Source organism: Leuciscus leuciscus (genome assembly GCF_965113295.1).
Source record: "Leuciscus leuciscus genome assembly, chromosome: 6".
NCBI classification, from domain to species: Eukaryota; Metazoa; Chordata; class Actinopteri; order Cypriniformes; family Leuciscidae; genus Leuciscus; species Leuciscus leuciscus.
In genome coordinates, this window is record NC_138730.1 from 27517105 (window position 1) to 27533972 (window position 16868).

Here is a 16868-nt window from a genome sequence, read left to right on the forward strand (position 1 = left end):
ACACTTTTTGTCATCTTTCAGATTAACATACTCTTTCTTGCAGCACAAATGAATCTAGAGATCTATTGATAATCAGTAAAATGTGCTCAAATTATGCTAGCATTATCATTAAGGGAGCAGAATGCAGACATGGTGGTATTAAGATTAAAGTCCAACTTATTTTGGCTATGATGGCATTTAAGGAAACGGTTGAACAGATGAGGCAAAAATGTTATAATTGTTACCTAGGGAAAGGAAACACACTGTGTTTACGACCTTGGCTTTTGTGCACTTTTTCCTGTTCCGAACATCTGATGACCAAATATATACTTTTCAACCCTGTATCACATGAAATACGTTCTGAGGAAACTATTTTGCAAATCGCAATTACGTTACATGCCAACATATAAGCAGTGCTATTACGTTGGTCCTTAACCTAATATAAGCAGTGCTATTACGTTGGCCCTTAACCTAATATAGCCAATCTATTGCAGTGCTATTACGTTTGTCCTGAACATAATACATCCAAAGCAGGTTTCTTTTCACACGTAGCAGCTAATGCTGTTCATTTTGTTTTAATTATTTACTCCCTTTTTTCTCATTGGGCTACAAAATATTATCTATGCCAGGGCGAGTCAAATGGCAGCACACAGATAATTTTTATCTGGCCCTCCAACTGGTTTTTGATGTTTAAAACCCCTCGCAATCTGATATCAAAGTCCCCGCAAAGGTTTAGCGCGTTCAGCGGTGAGTTTAACAATGCACGTGATCATTCAGCGGTGAGTTTAACAACGCACGTGATCTCACGGCAGTTCGTGATATGGTCACGTAATTTAATCTATTGATTTGTGCCACGGACACGTTTATTTCGTTATTTTCGTAATACCAGCACGTTTTTTAAACTAATGTATTTTCAATGGGAAGCGTCTTTCGTGATAATAACAGCACGATTCTTTCTGCCTGGCTGTCGGCTGCAGCAGAGAAGCTGTTTAATCAACATTTATTCACGAGATCTTATGTATTTTTATGTATTTTTTTAATGTTATTATTTCGGTCTTATTGCCAGGGAAGCTGGTTTGCTTTGCTGTTTATTGATTTTCTAAAATTATATTTTATCAGTAGGAAATCGCGCTGAAGAAGTCTCGTTCCGAACACATCGCGATATTTGGCATCAGTTCACGTGTGTCAGATGTTGGTAAGTAAATACCTAATACGCTATCCTAATGTGTGATATCATGTCTTTTCTGTTTGTCGATGTTAATCTGCCATTATATCTGCCATCTCCACGGAGACTTTGCGTTTCATTGCTTTCTAATTCAAAACAGGGTGATTAACACTGCCTGTCACGTGACGTGCTATAGGCCTAGATATTCATATCAGATTAAAAATAGTACAATTAGTTCCAAAGTTGTATTTGTAGTAGAAGCACAGTAAAAACAACACTTACCATGCTTTTACCGCAGTAACATTAGTTTTACTGTGATAAGTGTAGTAAAAAGACAGTAATCACAAAACTTACCATGCTTTTACCACACTATTTGTAGTTTTAATGTGGTACTTATTGTAAATGCACAGTAACCACAACACTTACCATGCTTTTACCACAGTAACCATAGTTTTACTGTGATAGGTGTGGTAAAAGGACAGTAACCACAAAACTTACCATGCTTTAAACCTCAGTAACCTTAGTTTTACTGTGATTGGTTTAGTAAGGACAGTAATCACAAAACTTACCATGCTTTTACCTCAGTATTGATAGTTTTAAAGTGATATTTGTTGTAAATGCATATTAACCACAACACTTGCCATGCTTGTAAGGCTTTATAATGTAACATCCAATATTTGCAAGGTAAATCAGTACTTTTCCCTTTAAATAATCCTATATATTATACATAATGATATTTTCTTTTCTCTTTTTTCAGCTGAAAAGACCAAAAGGGCCTTTCGGACTCAGTCATTCCATTATTGTTTGAGGAGAAGTAAACGGAGGAGACGGACAGCTGCAAAGGCAAATATTCACAATGGTATGTGTTGGTTTTAACCCTAAATCAAACATTTTATCAAGCATTTGTTGTTTCTTAAAACTTTTCTCACAAAACCCATAGCCCAATCAGTACAAACATAGTCTGAAAGTCTTAATAATTCACAAGATTTAACAAGTTTTTTCAAATTCGTACGATACTCGTACATATTTGTATACTCGTACACAATCCTGCAGCTTTTACTCCTAGTGCTGTCATTGGCTACTGCCTCAATTCCTGTACATATTTATCGCGCTATTTGTAAATCAGTTGCGCCACTTCTTGGAAAGTTGTCGGATGTCACACACACTGTCAGAAAGTTTATATTAATTGCAAATTGGTCTCCGTCTGTTTATGTTCCAGTGATACATGATGTCTCTCCACACCTCATAACCTACCTCTGTTTGCAAGAGTGGAAAAGCTTATCTGACTTGTCAAATGACATCAGATACTCGATTATTTATATATAACTGTCCCGTTTGCATGTAAATCATTTTCATGATTATTGCTTGCTATTAAAGACATACTTTTATTCATAGAAATGCCCACATATCAGTGAACTTATTACATAAAAATGCTTTTAACATTTAATTATGCAACACTCTTTACAGAAAACATATCCTACAGTTATAAACTGACTATTTGCAAGTAATGTATTAAAATGACCTTCCTTTCTGTTTTGCAGGATTACTTAGTCCTTTTTTTTAAAGCTCTACCAATATCAAACTCAACAGCTCTTTTAAGAGCCAACCATTACAAGAGCTACTAGTGAGTCGCAGTGAATCTTGCCGTGATCAGCCCTTCCCAGGTGAAGTTTCTAGAATATTGCAATCAGTATTTACTCATCAAATGTTCTCTCCTGAATCATATGGTAAATTAACTTATTTATAACTGTCTTAATTTGTGTTTCAAGAACAATAGTAATTGCACATAGAGTAAGTCGAGACTATCTTGTTTTACAGCAGAGAAGGAAGACCAGTCCTTATATCAACGCAAGCTAATCGAATAAGTCCTTTGTTTCGGGTGAGGAAGGAACATCTGGTGCCCAAAGAAGGCAGAAAAGTGCGCGAGTCCATTGGTATGTCTTGTATTGAAACAATGCTGTAATATGTAGTACATAATTTGATGTTGACAATTTTACATTGTACAGGTTATCACTTGGTTTTTGACCAAGTGAAGCTCTTGAAACAATTGACAGAAGATTATGTTGTCTGGAAAGAAATCAAGCATCACTGGCAAAGGCTCAAAAGAGACCATGCCTTTCTTAAAAATCTTTTAAAATATGTTGCTGTTGATATGGGTAAAACTGTTTTTGTTCAGTACTTAGCTTATTTTGTGCTGCAATATTTTATATATATATATATATATATATATGTATATATATTAATATATGTATATGTGTGTATATATATATATATATATATATATATATATATATATATATATGTGTGTGTGTGTGTGTGTGTGTGTGTGTGTGTGTGTGTATGTATATATGTGTGTGTGTGTATATATATATATATATATATATATATATATATATATATATATATATATATATATAATACTTCAATGTGTATATTATATAACGTACTGACTGCTGCTTTGTAAATTTATGTAAGGAACAGGCAACTCTGGCCCTTTGCATTCTACTTTTTGAGGTTAGTTAAGAGTTAACCTCCAACCCTAATCGAGCACATCTGAAAATTTTAACCAAAGTCTTCAGGTTTACTTCTAGACAATAGGCAGGAGGGTTTGAGGTCGGAGCTAAATGTGCAGGACAGTGGACGCTGAGGGCCAGAGTAAACCATCACTGCTTTAAATAACGCAGAACATAACATAACTTTATTTGAATGGTTTCTGTCTTTTGTTTTACTTTCAGACCAGGACTGGAGAACGCCTGACAATGGGATGTTGAGACTTCTTCCTCTGGTTGAGAAAAAGCTACTCCACATCAGTGATCACATCTTCTGTTCTTCTGTTCTTCAACTGAACAAACTGTTTAGACGAGGATGAAGAACACTAACACGATAGAGACGTACAGGGAAGAGCAAGAAACCAGTTTAGCTGTGATAATGAATCATTATTTTCCAACACAATATCAAATCTGTTTTCTGTATCATATGTGACTGAATATGATTATCTGGCACTCGTTTTGTGGCTTCAGCAGCTGTGAATGGATTCATATGATGTTAACGTGTTTTTGAAGACACATTTTTATTTATCTTGAATCTCATTTGTCTTTATGCTACTTTATCAACTTTATGCTTTGTTCTCCAATAAAGTGTTGTTTAATAAAGTATGATGACTATTGTGTATTGAAAGTGGTGTTTGGTACAGTAAATAGAAATTTTCTTTTGAGAAATTTTAATTTCTTATTTCTTTAAAAATAACTACATATAATTAATAACTTATAAATAACTAAATATAATTAATTACCATGATTCTTTTACTTGGGACATAAAAATTTTGATCTGGTTAATGATATTTGGGACAACAATGCAACAAAAGTTGCACATACTTGCATGTATGCCAGTTTCCAGTGAAATAAAAGGAAGCTATGTGAATAACAAGAGGCTGCAGTGGGCTATCTTGCTATAAATACTTAAAGCTTAATTGAAGATGATCCATGTTGATCATTCTAGTATACTCTATATAGTATACTCTATATATCACTGATGTCAGGAATATAAGCAGCAATCAGAGGGGGTGAAAAGGAAATGTTGGCACTGTTTTTTTGTTGTTTTACTGAATGGTGCATTATCCTTGTGTAATAGTAATAGTATGTGTAGATCTGTGTAGATTATACTGTCCTTCCACCCCCAGGGCCCAGCAACGGCCCCCAGAAGAGCAAACAAATGCACATTTCAAATGGCTGTAACTCAAAGTCTGATTAGTGTATCAAAGAGAAAATCGTCTGGACAACTGCTTATACTATGTTTAATAAATAATGTTGGCCACAGTTTTCAGACATATATGGAAAGCTGGCATAAAGGTTATTTTTAAAGTGCTCACAGTAAAATATCAAATTTCAGCCTGTCCCTCATATATGTCATAAAGGTTTGCACAATGAACAAATTTAGATATCCAGTTGTCCATTAAATATATTATTTATTTAACATTTATTGTTTTATTACTAAACGTTTTAAACTACATTACCCACATATCTCTGTCATTCTATCAGTGGAGCAGGAAGCATTGTTCTGTAGTTCATTGAAATGTGCAGACATGCTTAGGGTTAGGGTTAGGATCTCGGTAAAGGAGTAATTTCTCACAACATAGAGACACTTTATAGTTAGCTTAATGTATAACTAACGTAATAATACCACCAAAACATACTTTGTAACATGAAGCGCCGTTTTATATGGGTTAAACGATTGTCCAATCACAGCGAGTTCTGCGATAAAGTCACAGCCAATAACAAGCCAGCTGAACAGATGCGTCACACTTACATGCCCTGGTTTATGGTAAACGATGACAGATCTCTTCTGGTTCCGGCTGCGGGGATAGATACCTTAAATATTTTATATTTAGGCTGTTAAACATGCATTCCTTCTAATTAAATTATAAAACTCATATTTAAAAACAAAAGACTCCTTTGTGTGGTTACCATCCAAAAACGAGGTCACATGATCAATGACACAAATTTGCTTAGACTGATGCATAAATAAATTTGAAAGAGAAACTTTTTTCAAAGCAATGTCCTACAGCAGGGGTAGTTTTGCAGTATTTTAATTAAAGATAATTACATGTACTAAAGTGCTTCTAACATTTACAGTGTATGTATAGTATATTAAAGGTATATCAATTATATTCAAATAAATGTAACAAAAGCACAATGAATGGACACCATTTTGAAAGCTTATTCCAATATTTAATGTCAAACTGTTTAAAGACAAATGTAGTGCCAAAACTACTGCACAACAGTATAAAAATCAGTTAATTAAAAATATCCAGATACAGGAGCAATCTATTATAGTGACACATACATTAACGTTAAAAAAATTGCTATGATGAAGTTGAATATATTTACAAACCAAGAGATGAGATTCAAGTTTGTTATGTGAACATACATTTGTTTCTTCGCTTTAAATAACAAATAGGCAAAAACATAAGCACAACATTTTACATTCTCAACTTTCATTCTATATCCTTGTGATTATTGGTCACTTTTATTGTAACTATGCAATGAATATGTCCTTTAGCAAAACACCTGATGAACACTGACACTTTTTTGATAAAGGCATTAGGCAGAAATCAAGTACAATTTATGAAGCTGAAAAGAGAAAACAAAATGCTTTAACAATATGGAAAAAGATAAATCACTATTTTCAATATTGGTTCTGCATATATCAAAGAGATCCTGAGGAGGAGTGGGACTCCACATGAAGACTTTCAGAAACTGTGACAGAGCAAAGTGTGCACCTCGCTGGACACATCCTACGCATGCCCAAACAACAACACCCAAACACAGTGATGAAGTGGACACCACCAGGAGGATGCAGGAGACAGGGAAGACCAAGGAAGACATGGAGACAGATGTTTCACGAAGACCTGAAGAATGTCAGTGTCCCATGGGAAGATGTGAAGAACCTGGCCACGGATCTTCACAGGACTTGATGATGCCGTTGTGAGTTTATAACTGTAGGATATGTTTTCTGTAAAGAGTGTTGCATAATTAAATGTTAAAAGCATTTTTATGTAATAAGTTCACTGATATGTGGGCATTTCTATGAATAAAAGTATGTCTTTAATAGCAAGCAATAATCATGAAAATGATTTACTTGCAAACGGGACAGTTATATATAAATAATCGAGTATCTGATGTCATTTGACAAGTCAGATAAGCTTTTCCACTCTTGCAAACAGAGGTAGGTTATGAGGTGTGGAGAGACATCATGTATCACTGGAACATAAACAGACGGAGACCAATTTGCAATTAATATAAACTTTCTGACAGTGTGTGTGACATCCGACAACTTTCCAAGAAGTGGCGCAACTGATTTACAAATAGCGCGATAAATATGTACAGGAATTGAGGCAGTAGCCAATGACAGCACTAGGAGTAAAAGCTGCAGGATTGTGTACGAGTATACAAATATGTACGAGTATCGTACGAATTTGAAAAAACTTGTTAAATCTTGTGAATTATTAAGACTTTCAGACTATGTTTGTACTGATTGGGCTATGGGTTTTGTGAGAAAAGTTTTAAGAAACAACAAATGCTTGATAAAATGTTTGATTTAGGGTTAAAACCAACACATACCATTGTGAATATTTGCCTTTGCAGCTGTCCGTCTTCTCCGTTTACTTCTCCTCAAACAATAATGGAATGACTGAGTCCGAAAGGCCCTTTTGGTCTTTTCAGCTGAAAAAAGAGAAAAGAAAATATCATTATGTATAATATATAGGATTATTTAAAGGAAAAAGTACTGATTTACCTTGCAAATATTGGATGTTACATTATAAAGCCTTACAAGCATGGCAAGTGTTGTGGTTAATATGCATTTACAACAAATATCACTTTAAAACTATCAATACTGAGGTAAAAGCATGGTAAGTTTTGTGATTACTGTCCTTACTAAACCAATCACAGTAAAACTAAGGTTACTGAGGTTTAAAGCATGGTACGTTTTGTGGTTACTGTCCTTTTACCACACCTATCACAGTAAAACTATGGTTACTGTGGTAAAAGCATGGTAAGTGTTGTGGTTACTGTGCATTTACAATAAGTACCACATTAAAACTACAAATAGTGTGGTAAAAGCATGGTAAGTTTTGTGATTATTGTCTTTTTACTACACTTATCACAGTAAAACTAATGTTACTGCGGTAAAAGCATGGTAAGTGTTGTTTTTACTGTGCTTCTACTACAAATACAACTTTGGAACTAATTGTACTATTTTTAATCTGATATGAATATCTAGGCCTATAGCACGTCACGTGACAGGCAGTGTTAATCACCCTGTTTTGAATTAGAAAGCAATGAAACGCAAAGTCTCCGTGGAGATGGCAGATATAATGGCAGATTAACATCGACAAACAGAAAAGACATGATATCACACATTAGGATAGCGTATTTAGGTATTTACTTACCAACATCTGACACACGTGAACTGATGCCAAATATCGCGATGTGTTCGGAACGAGACTTCTTCAGCGCGATTTCCTACTGATAAAATATAATTTTAGAAAATCAATAAACAGCAAAGCAAACCAGCTTCCCTGGCAATAAGACCGAAATAATAACATTAAAAAAATACATAAAAATACATAAGATCTCGTGAATAAATGTTGATTAAACAGCTTCTCTGCTGCAGCCGACAGCCAGGCAGAAAGAATCGTGCTGTTATTATCACGAAAGACGCTTCCCATTGAAAATACATTAGTTTAAAAAACGTGCTGGTATTACGAAAATAACGAAATAAACGTGTCCGTGGCACAAATCAATAGATTAAATTACGTGACCATATCACGAACTGCCGTGAGATCACGTGCGTTGTTAAACTCACCGCTGAATGATCACGTGCGTTGTTAAACTCACCGCTGAACGCGCTAAACCTTTGCGGGGACTTTGATATCAGATTGCGAGGGGTTTTAAACATCAAAAACCAGTTGGAGGGCCAGATAAAAATTATCTGTGTGCTGCCATTTGACTCGCCCTGGCATAGATAATATTTTGTAGCCCAATGAGAAAAAAGGGAGTAAATAATTAAAACAAAATGAACAGCATTAGCTGCTACGTGTGAAAAGAAACCTGCTTTGGATGTATTATGTTCAGGACAAACGTAATAGCACTGCAACAGATTGGCTATATTAGGTTAAGGGCCAACGTAATAGCACTGCTTATATTAGGTTAAGGACCAACGTAATAGCACTGCTTATATGTTGGCATGTAACGTAATTGCGATTTGCAAAATAGTTTCCTCAGAACGTATTTCATGTGATACAGGGTTGATACTTTTTTGCCTGCCCTTAAACAAGTGAGTCTTGTTTAAGACTCACTTGTCTTAAACAAGTGAGTTTCCTCCCTGCAGGGAATTTTTGGTACGAGTGCAAAGGTTTATAATGAGGTATCAGAGTAAATGCTGAAAAATACAGAATCAATAACTAGAAAATATGTGAAATCGGGGGCTGTCTGAAAGACGAAGTGAAGATACTACAAATTAGGCAGCCTGTTTTATCTTCTGGTGCTGTAAATCAGTAACAACTTCATTTAAAAAAAAGATTCATATACATACCTGGCACCTCAACTGAAATGTTACCAAATGGATGAGATACAATAAAAATAGAAAAAGGGAATGACAGAATGAAGTTTCACTCGATCAGATCTAAAGAATAATTTATCATGAATCAAATGATGAAATTTCTATCCTCCGTATATCAGAGATTGGAAATGTCAGAAGAGTCAGCAATAGATTTGCAATAGCATATACATTAGTCTCTGAAGCCAGTGTCACTGCGAGGACTCGGGTTGTTATACTGCCAGACAAGCTCCATTTGTATCCACAAACTCAGTTCATCTGACACTCCGAGCTGATAAAAATCCTATTTGTTTCCTTATTAAAAAGCCTGGTCTTTTGTTCTGTCCACTCTCATCAGCTTTGAATGTGCAAATGGTCTTTTGGCTCTCTCTGGCCTTGAGAATGAGAAATGCCTCGGAGCCTTGGGCACTAAGGTGCAATAATGTCTTTGATTTATACCGCTCTTATGTCAGCAGATTTAGAGCTGGAATATTGTATGACCCCCTGTCACTGCCAATACATACTGAGTGGAGGAGGGGGTGAATGTGCTTTGATTTATTTATTTAGATTTTTTCTCAAACCCCCTCATGTGTATTGAAAGTCATTTTGATTTAAAATGATAAAACGATGGAAAGCTTAAAGTTTAAGATGGCATCAGAAATAAACCATTTGTGGATGTGAGTGATTGCTTGTGTCGGCGGATTCCTTGCTTTTCAAACACATCATATTTTCTGCTGTTATGTTCATACATATTCAGTGCATTATTTGCATTGTTTAGAAAAACACAATCTCAATCAATGACGAATTTAAAAAACGGAACTGTGGCGGCTGGTAAATTCAATCCATGCCAGTGCGGTCTTATTGGTTGATTGTGTTCCAAAGCACATGGCTGTTTATCACATGGATAATTCGTTTTGATTAACTCCTCTGAATGCACATCAGTGGAAGTCTTTTGAAGTGCATCAAACATTGCATTCATCCCTTCAGGGAATAAACAGTTTATTTATCTGTTTATTTTTCTTATTTGAATAGGTAAAGGTGCTTGAGCTGGAAGGAAGGTGACAGCCGGTTTTTGTATGCCCAGGGCATGTAAGCCTGGACAAGCCAGTGAATGGTGATGAATACGAGTGTGGAAGATGTGACTTGGGAAGAGACAGGAGAGAGGAACGCTGCAATGCTAATCCAGAGCCTTAGGTGGTTTCACTTACTGCATCCACAGATGGTCTGGGAGTACGGATAGCCCTCTGGAGAATGTCATCAGGTAGAGAACGCTGTCAAAAGATCACGGGCTTCTCGTGTCTACGCCAAGACTTCTCACTGCAGTGCCTGACTCAAGCGTTGCAGCTTTTAAAAGGAAAATTCTATACATTTTGCGCACAGTGTTAATCTGAGACCAAAATGCATTAAGTAATTTATTAATCAGACACGTGGATTATGTTCCAGATTAATTCCTTGAGCCCAGCATGTCTGTTGCTCTGCATGCATCTGTGGAATGATTGAAATTTCTTTTAAATGGATTGGCTGGCTTATCAGGAAGACACAGTTGTTTTGAGGACCCTTATCTTGACTTCTAACATCACTATGATAAGTTATGTCCCAGCCCAGCGTGTATTAAGACAGTCTCGCCGTGCAGACGGTGCAAAGAGCCAGCTGATCCCCCCAAGCTGCCCTAACAGATTGATACTGCTGAGAAAAGGGAGAAGCCAGGTACCTGATATCGCCCACCGAACTCTGTCTGCTCTCCCCCTCCCTCAGATTCTCCTTTTTACTCACTGTCTTCCTGTCTTTGTCTTTCCTGTCTCTTTCACCACTGATTAAGCTAAATATAGACCAATAAATAAACACCCCTCACCTTAAAGAGATAGCTCAGCTAAAAATCAAAGTTCTGTCATTATTTACTTACCCTCACACACTCCAAATATAGGATATGCTGTTATTTTTTTCTGTGGAGCACAAAAGAGAATTCTGAATAATTTCTTCATGCATTTTTCCCCACAAGCTATCAAGCTCCATAAAGAAATATAAAAGTACCCCACATGACTTGTACTATATTAGACAGACAGATAGACGGATAGATAGATGGATAGACAGACAGCAGGTTAGACATCATGTTTGGTCATATTGGACATTAGCAACATAGGCTTCAAAAATCTCTTTTTGTGTTTCACAGAGAAAATAACAGCATACTGGTTTGGAACAACAAAGAAAAAACCTATCTTGCTTGCACATTGATCAATCTTGCAAGAAATTCAATATTTATATTTTGGGTTTGACCTTCGTTACCTTTTTCTTCCTTTCTTCAAACTAAGGGAATTTTTTTTTTTTTATAATGGATTGGAAGTGACATTAGGTCTGTCACTTGTTTACTGCAATATCATCACATCCTCTCATTAGCTGCAAATGAAATAACAGACAATTTATACAAGTCATAAATTTGGAAGCGTGTCAAATCTTTTATCTACAACGCCTGTCTCTCATTTATTTATTTTTTCTCTGAGTGGACATTTTCATTTCATAATGCAAGATAGGAAAAACAGAGACTAACTGAGGAGCCTGAAAAACTAAGAGTTAACAAAAAAAAAAATCTAAAAGCCCTTATTTTGCAGTGGCAATGGTGCTCGAAAAGCATCTCTAGAAGTTCCAATTTACAGCTCTCTACTTACAAAGTCTCATTGTGTTGGATGAAGTACTGAGTGCTGAATGCGCTCTATTCACTGCAGCTGGTTTTATGATGTGTAAAAGATAAGTGGCCCAGTGTCTCTGAAAGTGACGCCTCTGATCTGACAAAAACACTGTGAATGCCTTATGTGCTGCTTACCCATTGATTTCATACCGCCATTCAGCGTAACGCATGAAAACATCCTTGTGCACAATGGACCTTTGTAGAGGGCTCTCAAGCTATAGTGGATAGTATTGTTTTTCATGCTTAATGCAAAGTCTAAAAATGCATGGTTCAGGTCAGTTCCTGACATGATCATGTCTCACTAGTACGTATTTTAAAAATAAAATACATGCAATTTTAATGCAAAATACATTCTGAAATATTTTATATCAATTTGACCAAATTATTGGGAGAAATGAATGTACAGCAACTGTAGTAATGGTTTGTTATTCTGGGGTAATGCAAAGTACAAATACACACACACACACACACACACACACACACACACACACACACACACACACACACACACAGAGAGAGAGAGACACGTGTAGGGTGCAGGGTTCCAGCACACTAACTGGTGACAAAACATTCCAATTAAAGTTATTCATCCGTCTGTTTGACCAGATGATGTTATTTTTTTGTATTTTTTTTTTGACAATCAACCTTGTGGACATGTGCACAGCACAGCACAGTCTGGATAAACTGACAGCTGACATCACCTCAGGCTGCCAAGTGACGTTCCCTGGCAACGCAACCTCCTGCTCAGTCAACAGTGTCTTCCCAATGACTTTCCATATGCCCTCTGACCATTACAGCTTATTTATTTATATATCTGGTTCCTTAATTTTTGCCTGCAGCCTGACTATTGGTCCAAAGCAGATGCTTAGCATAAATGTTTTCTGACATTTGTCATTCCCGTTCTTGAAATGAGTCAGAAGAACTAAGGAACAAGCTCCTCATGAAAATAAGTCGGGTTTCTTTAACCTTATTTGTTGATTTCAACAAATACATTCATTTCCTTAACCATCCAAAATACATTATGGATAAAATGTGGGTGATAATGATGCTTTGTGTATTGCTCATACCAGTCATATAACGTACACACGTTTACTTTGTTATATAAATGGAGACAGTGCATAGACTGTTATTAAAACTTAAAAATTAGCTTACTGAAAAATTAAATGTATATAAATTGGACATTTTAATCCCATGACTTCTTTGGAGTCAGATTATTACAATAAATGAGTTGATCTTGTTCACAAAAATAGTCAAAACATCACAATTAATCTATTAAAGAAAAATTACTTTTTTCCTCACCCCAAGCTATGTATGGCTTTAGAAAACTTAGAATATAATAGTGTGGACTGCACCAGTCATCATTCATTATAGTTTCATGGAAAAGAGCGACTGGCACATTAGCAATAAAAATAAGACAAAACAAATTATATAGCTATCTATATATATATATATATTTATTTTTGTCACCCAAAATAATGAAAGTTGCCCTTTTCTGCGACTTTTTGAAAGAGAAAGGTTTATAGAGGGCAATAAATGATGGAGGGAAAAAAAAATGATCTGAAAAAGTTGTAAACTGAAATTGAACTCACATCACAGCAAAAGTACCTAAGCGTGACACCATGAACAATAACCACTATAAATAACAATCTAACCCAAATTTGAGAATAATGTAGTCATACCTCATTTTACCCACCAGACCAGCAAAGACAAAAGCGTGTGTGCCGGTATAAACCAGCACAACACTCATCACACTCATCAGCACATTAGTACACCAATCATATTGTTGAATGTTAAAATACACCACTATACTACTGTTTTAAAACTGATATCTCAATCAAACCGGCTGTCCTCTAGAGAGCAGACATCTCCACATCTATAAAGGGCTACCCATCGAGCTCACTCTCCCCTTAAACAGATGCAAAGATTAATCACTTTCTAGAGTGTTAAACACTCCAAACCTGCCCTTGAGGAGTGAAGGGTCTATTCACAAAATCTCTATTAAGGGAAATATGTGCCATGGACCAATTAAGGTACCAGGAGTGCTTGCAGAGATCATTAAGCAGGTTTGTGTGTGGCTCAGGGGCTCTTCACAGGAAGGACCAGCACTCGTGAGAGCGACAGAGGGTCTTCTTCACCATGGGGAGTGGGGCACGCCAACCAGACAAGCCTAATGTCTTTGCCTAGAGAAGAACGGTTCATTTGGAGCCATTAGTGAACTACTGAAGTTTGAAGTTACTGCTCTCTTGGAACAGAACATTAGAGCTCCATCTCTCTCTCTCTCTCTCTCTCTCTCTCTCTCTCTCTCTCTCTCTCTCTCTCTCTCTCTCTCTCTCTCTCTCTCTCTCTCTCTCTCTCTCTCTCACACACACACCCGCTGGAAAACAAACGATAATCGTCACTTAACGAGAAGTTTGCGCATAGCGGGTGGCCACCATCGAATAGATGTGAGCTAGCCGGTCAAATCATAGCACAAAAAGCCTGTTGCAAATCCAATATGTGATAGTTGCAAACAAAAAGTTCTCTAACACATAATGAAGCTTAAAAATAAAGAGTGATCTAAGTCTAGCGTTTTATCTGCGCAAGTGCTTATCAAATGAAACATTTGCAAATGAAAAAGACTGCACTGTGGTTTTGTTGAGGAAATTGTGACTAATGAGTGCAATTTTATCCACTTTGCTTAAATATGGTCAGAGAGAGAATTTTTAGAGTGCAGATGCATTATGGGACTTCCGAGGAAGGACGCTGGCAGCCGAATGTCCCTTACTCTCCAGAGGCCACCGTACTTTATCTACATGAATGGATTTCATAAGCGGAGATAGTGTGCAGAGCAAGTGATAGTCACTTTAAATGACCCATATACTCTTCTTTTATACATTCTATCCCCCTTTTACGGTTAAGCCATGCATTCCTGCCTGCCAGGCTGAAAGTCATATGATAAGATAAGGAGATATGAACACATCCCTCTCATTCTCCTTATTCTTGTTGAAGATGTCTACGAAAGGGGGGGATGCGGTTAATGGCTGTTTTTGCGTGGAGAGAAACAACATAATAGCATGGGTTAATTGAGTTTGTCTTGTTGTGCCAGTGCAACATATTAAAGTCAGTCAATTTATAATTGCTTCTGTCAAACTCAATTTTGTCTTTGAGGGAAGCGTTGATATTTTTGTCATTTCAGGTTAAGCACAATTTTGTGAGAAACAACAGTAATAAAAAAAAAAAAAACTTTTCCACTTCAGCTTCAGGTTAACGCTAACGCACAATGAACAAACTTTGAAGACGAGTGAATCAAATGAGGCATTTCTAAATAGGGGGTGTGTAAAACAAATATGAGGCTTATTTTTTCCCCAGTATGTTTCTGAGTAAACCATCTTCCCCTCTGGCTATCCTCCATGCTGTTTTGAACTATGATGATCAGCTACTCCCCTCTTCTCTCTATGATGGGCTCCTGCTTGTCCAGATGTTGCAACTTGCAGCTCTTGCTCTTACTCAATGGTGGAACCAAATTTCAACTCCTGTCAAAACAGCTAACGAGACTAACCTTTTCAAGACCTACACTAGGCTGAACATTGCTCCACACACAAAATAATGATTTTTTTTTTTAAAGTCAAACCTTTCGTACAAAGAAGTTCACATTGTCAGTGTCCCAAATCTGCTTATTTAATTAGTGACTTAGAAATTGTGTGGAATATTACACATTTATATAGGCTGAGTAAAAAATATTGAATTCTCAATTTTAATCTATTCTCATTTTTACGAACCAATATCGATTCTTAAAAGGGATTGTTCGCCCAAAAATGAAAATTCTGTCATTAATTACTCGCCCACATGTTGTTCCAAACCTGTAAGACCTTTGTTCATCTTTGGAACACAAACTAAGAGATTTATAAAGAAATACAAGAGCATTCTGACCCCTCAAATTGACTGCAATGTAATTGCCACTTTCAATGCCCAGAAAGGAAGTGAAGACATCGTTAAAATAGTCCATGTGACAACAGTGGTTCAAACTTAATTTTACGAAGCAACGAGAATACAAAACAAGAATAACTTCATTTAAGAATTTCTTCTCTTCCGTGTCAAGTCTCTGACGCTGTTCACGTTCTACGTCAGAACGCCGGCTCTTGCATCAGCATGGTGCTCAGGTGAGTAGCGTCAGAGACTGACACAAAAGAGAAGAAAATAAGTTGAATATTGTCGTTATTTTAGTTTTATTGCGCACAAAAGTATGCTCGTCTCTTTATAAAATTAAGGTTCAACCACTGTAGGCAAAATGACTATTTTAACGATGTCTTTACTACCTTTCTGGGCCTTGAAAGTACAATTACCACATTTTTTTTTTTTTTTTTTTGTGACCATAAACTCGTAAGCCAGCTAGAAAAATTAACTCTAGAGAGGAACATTTTGCTAAATATATGCACCATATTACATACTATAATTTGCAATGGTCTTCAATATATAAAGCATGTTTGAATAAATACGTCAAGTTGACAGTCACCATTTAAATGTTTATATTTTAAAAAAAAACAAATTGGAGTAGAAATAATGTAATTTTAAAGTTTGTAGGCCTATTTTAACTTTGTTATTATAAAAACTTTCTTGAGTGTAATTTAAGTGTTTGTCTACAAATCAGTTAATTTTAACCTTCAATATCATAGTAATGTAGTACCAACTGACTCCTATGTACAGTTTACAGCATTAGTTAAGAGATTTTTTTTGTACCTGATATAAATCTAAAATAATCGAATCTGAATCGAATTGCAAGCTTGTGAATCGAAATCAATTTGAATCGTAAATTTGTGTCAATATCCAGCCCTAATATATAGAGTGCAGTGTAAACCTGCAAAGCGTTAGAAATAAAAATAAAACGATAAAATCAATTATAAATTTATCTAAATAAAAATAAATGACTAAATTATTTGTCTGTGTAAATAATGACTGTCTGCCGTG

General features: G+C 36.0%; 2 long non-coding RNA genes across 5 annotated transcripts; one reads left to right on the forward strand and one right to left on the reverse strand.

The window, feature by feature from the left end:
- Positions 1–805: 805 nt before the first annotated feature.
- Positions 806–7553, forward strand: LOC309500807. 4 transcript variants are annotated; one of them, XR_014206695.1, is made up of 6 exons: positions 806–1174; positions 1902–2003; positions 2686–2808; positions 2963–3062; positions 3880–4268; positions 7409–7553. It is a non-coding gene; the product is annotated as an uncharacterized lncRNA (long non-coding RNA). The 4 variants fall into 4 exon arrangements; XR_014206696.1 differs by having other exon boundaries at positions 808–1174; positions 2963–3078; positions 7409–7551; XR_014206697.1 differs by having other exon boundaries at positions 808–1174; positions 2966–3078; positions 7409–7551.
- On the reverse strand, positions 5850–8764 carry LOC309500808. The gene is made up of 3 exons (XR_014206699.1): positions 8094–8764; positions 7264–7365; positions 5850–6655 (listed from the first exon to the last, which is right to left on the reverse strand). It is a non-coding gene; the product is annotated as an uncharacterized lncRNA (long non-coding RNA).
- Positions 8765–16868: the final 8104 nt, after the last annotated feature.